Source organism: Octodon degus, unplaced genomic scaffold, assembly GCF_000260255.1.
Source record: "Octodon degus isolate 3935 unplaced genomic scaffold, OctDeg1.0 scaffold00096, whole genome shotgun sequence".
Lineage (NCBI taxonomy): Eukaryota > Metazoa > Chordata > Mammalia > Rodentia > Octodontidae > Octodon > Octodon degus.
Window position 1 is genome coordinate 4724661 of NW_004524672.1, and position 4675 is coordinate 4729335.

A 4675-nucleotide genomic window follows, 5' to 3' on the forward strand; every position below is an offset into this window, starting at 1 on the left:
GGCCCCTGACTCTAGGCCTTTATTATATTCCTGGAGAGACAGCATCCTAACTATATGGAATAGCCACCTGCTTGTTCATGAAAGCTGTGAAGCCACCGCACAAATTGAGAGGCAATATGTTATACTTAGTACCTCTCGTGAGATGCGAAACTATGAAATATGTTTGCAGTGGGTTCCTTTTTTTAAAAAAAAAATAAATTCATAGTAAAACATTACCACAGTGTTATTTCAGGCAGCAAAACACTGTAGAGTCTGAGCCTTTTTCCTGTTTTAGTGGACTGGACTGTTTTATTGCAGTGTCACCCACAGGGAGGTTTTATAGTGAGAGGAGAGAGTTGGTTAACTGACAGCTTTCCAGGTTGGCAGAGTCCATTTGTGAGTGCTGATCGTGATGTCAGCCCCCATGATCAACGCTGTCTTCTCTGTGTCCCTCTCCCTCATAGATTTGGGACATGACACCTGTGGTGGGCTGCAGTCTAGCAACTGGATTTTCTCCGCACTGATCCGGGAGCTGGTGATGTCTACACCCTACAAACAGTGGCCTCCACCCGATGAAACCCTTCCTGTGTTCCATGGCCCCTGTCATGTGAAGGACAGTAGCCACTTAAAACATTTTTCTAAAGGAAACAGTATAAAGCAACTCACCTATGGGAGCAAATATGGAAAAGGTCTGTGTCAGTTTCCTGATTTCATTGACACTCCCTTGCGAATGGTGAGCTCGTGGGCGAGGAGTCATCCAGCTGGTGAGAGCTTTAGAGGGGAAAAACTTGAACAAAAAGTTAATCTGGGAAACTCTCCTAATGCTGTCCTAAGCACAAACACAAGTCCCCTCAGACTGGTGGGTTTCCCGAGGGCCAGGAGGCTCCCTCTTGTCATAGCCAGAGTTGGAGGAAGGAGAAAGAGAAGAAAGCAGAGTCCGCCCTCCCTGCTGGCTGTGTGCAGGTGTGGCCTGCACTCCGCCATGCCCGCTGTCTTCTGCTAGTGTCGCGATCCGCACAGAGCAATTGGTCCATTTCAGTTACTTCCAGGAAGACCTTTCCATATGCCACAAGCAAGGCTTTGCAGTTGTCATGGTATCAGTTGTGAAACTTCTGTAACAGCCAAGTCAGTCCACATCTGTCCCTTCTTCCAAGTGTGCTCTGAGGTTGCTTTTCTATGGTGCTGTGAAGTCACCTGATGTGTTCCCACTGCAGCTGGGGAACCGGACGGAGGCCAGCTGCCAGCCTACGGGGACTGCGACCTGGATAGTCCATCCATGGAGCATATGGCCTTCCTGACACACACTTCTGTCTGTAGTCGCAAGATGCGCTCCTAAGTTGTGTGGCAATTTAATATCCTCAGAAAAGCACCCCAAAGCTTTTAAGTGACGCTGCCCTTCAGTAGGAATGGGTGTCAGTTACATTTCCCCTCAGGAAGCTGGCGGCCAGGGCTGTGCTCATCTGTCAGGTCTTGTACAGCGCCTTCTGACTTGTAAGTCACTTCATCACTACTAGTGGAAGTTGTTGTTTTATAGCTTTGAACCAGAGCAATAGGCTAAGGCAGAGGTTAAGGAATGGCAAGCCTGTTTTTTAATATAAAAATATATAGCTATGTTTGGTTGAACATTGGCACCGGGATCAGGTCCTTCGGGACTGTGGAAGCGAGAGTTAAAGACCCTACCTTTGTATAAAGGGCAAATACAAAAATAGACAGGAATAATATCTTTCTAATGTTTTACTAATGGATATTGATTCTTTAAAAAACTACTGCGTCATTGTGCTGGGATTATATTGAGACAACGTGATCATTCTGTATCATCAAACTAAGAATCTAAATCTAGTTTATAACCATTGCTTACAGGAATAGGAAAGTTTATGACAGGCAGTTCAACCAGGATGTCTCACTGGCCATGTGACACGAGTGGTAAGGACCCTGAGACACACTACTTTCTGGAAGGATCCACATAAGAGCTGATTGTCTTCTAAATGAAGCCGGAAGGCTTTTGTTGCTCCTTAGCTTTTTGTGTTATTTTACCTTGAAAAATTGTTTAGCAGGTCTTCACAAAATAACTATTACTTAACATAATTTGGAAGAAAAATTGAATGATGGTAACATTTAAACCATAATGTTTAATGTTCAGCTTCATATCTTAACTTCCACTGAGTTAATGGTTTGGTCCATACAGGTGCTATGCTGGGATGTGAATTCCTGAAAGGAAAGTAGAACATGACCCGGTTCAGCCCTGTGGAAGAGTGCTGAGCTGTGGTTATTTTCCTTCACTTCTGTGAAATGTGACTCTAATATGTGTGGTAGATAGAACAGAATATCGCAGCTGCTGGAGATAGTGCATAGCTTTTGGATATTTTTATTTTAAAATATTCTTGATGAAAAACTTTTCCATAGAAAATGTGAAAGTTGTTTCAGGCATTTTACAGAGTTCATGTAAGTCAAGGAAGAAATTAAGGCAGAATTGATACCAAGGTCCCTTAGAAAAGGAAAGGAGAATTTTTCGTTATAGATTGCTCTCCACCTAAACCTGTGATCACTTTTCTTTTCTGAAGTGTATGTGCTAAGCCTGTCTTGTTTCTGTCACATGTTAGACAGCAAGTGTAATATTTTTCTCAGAAATGAGCCAAAATTAGTTTCTCAGTGATACTGATGAGGCACACAAGGAAGGTACAGATAGACGCAGTTATTGCCTTATTTTGACTGTTTCTCATGAACAGGTCTCTTAAGATAGTTCAAGTAACAGGTTACTGTTTTCTCCTTTCCTGAATCTTCAAGCTAATTTGTATGAGTATGGATGAAGAAGTACAGGCTGTGAGAGAAAATCTTGCATCTAGCTCTCGTATGTGTGTAACAAGGAAATGCCAGTTCTTTACTAGCAAAATATTGTAAAATTGCCCTTTATTAGTCCATGTGATAGCAGTACCCCAATAGAATTAACTAGAAACAAATTGTTACTCATTATACTGTATTGTAAATCTCTGTTTACTGTGCCCCAGTTCCTTATTGCTCCCTGGAGGCCACAAGCAGAAAGTGATGCATTGCTTTACAATGTACTGCTTGGTTCTCTTCTCTGAGCAGTTCAATTTGTTAGTATCTATATTTTTAAAACTGTTGAATCCAACCCAGATATGTAATGTGTATCATAGCAGCACAGACCCATGGAGATATTTTCTAAAAGCAATTTTCTTTAAAGTACTTTCTATTTCTATTACTGAATCTGGTATCTCCTAAAAAGTAACAGACCAGTTACTGTTAGTGAGAAGCCATCTGCTCATTGTCAAAGTGAGTTTTAACAAATAAGTAATACGTGCTATGTGTATGCAGGTATCTATTGCTTAATTGTTAATTGTGAGCAGATTATTGAATGCCTCTCTATTTTCTGTAGTTTCCTATACAGTAACTCTTTGAGTAAGCTGAAGTTTAATTGTACAGCACATTTGTAGTAGAGTACAAATAAAATGTTTTTCTCTACAGCCTCTTTTTTTGACTCAGAAGCAAAGGGTGATGCTAACTCATACCCTGTTTTACACTAGCTATGTTTCTATGAGATATGATGCCCTGTGTGTCCCAGAGAGGCCAGAAAACTTTGTTCTTTGCTCCTATTTGTGGGTGCGCTTTTGTGGGAGTTTTGGGGAATATGCATACAATAAAATATTCCTTGCTTGTTAAACTGCTGCTTAATTTTCTTACATTCGCTCTAGACACAAGACAGTCACAGCGTCGGCCATCCCTCGCCGCCTTCTAGGTGCTGGATGCTTCACCTGCGTCCACTCATTAGACCTTGGCAGTGCTCTCAAGGCGTTCCTTCCCGCCTTTACTTTTCACAAATGGGAAGACGGACAGGAGCTGTCTCCATCTGTTGCTCTGACGTGAGCGTGGGCCTCTCCCACCTGCCCGGCTCCCCAAGCTCAGCGCCTGGTCTGTGCGTGCAGCGAGGCTACTGAGGAGAGCTCTGCAGAGTAGGAGGCCTCTGAGTGTCATCAGTCACCGTGGCGCAGGCTGCTCGGGCCCTCGGGCTGCCCCGGCTGCAGGGACGCTGAGCTCCCCTTCTCCCCATCAGTAGCTCAGACCTGTGATCTAGGACTACGTGCTTCAGACCCAGAACTGAGTCCTCAGTGAACACAATGAGATTTACTTAGCCAATCAGTTACGGTATGTTTTTCAAAAGTAATTATGGCTTGCTTCTAGCATCAAAAAAAGTTTATACTAAAAAAGAAAAAAAAGATGCAGCCAAAAAATAAGAAGTAAGTTGTTTTTGATTTTTGGTTTTTTTTTTTTTGGTGGTACCAGGGATTGAACTTAGGAACTTGCGCTTGCCAGGCAAGCCCTTATTCCACTGAGCTATCTCCCCAGCCCTTGAAGTAAGTCTTTTTCTTTTTCTTTTTTTTTTTTTTTACCAAGTTTTTCATCTACCATCAGAAAACATCATTAAACTTACACTGTATGTCTTTCTGATGTTTTTAAAAATATATTTGTAACATGCCCTGTAGACCCTTGTGATAGCCGTGTGCTTTCTTTCCACTTGGTACACTATTCATAGTTTACTCGTGTTAAAACATAATCTCCATGTTAATATGTTCAATTGCTGTGTGGTTAGCAGTGGATGACGGCCGTGTGCTTTCAGGCTCTGATTGGATCAGGCATCTCCAGCGTTCGAGGTTGCAGTAGATTTGTGATCAGCTTGGCA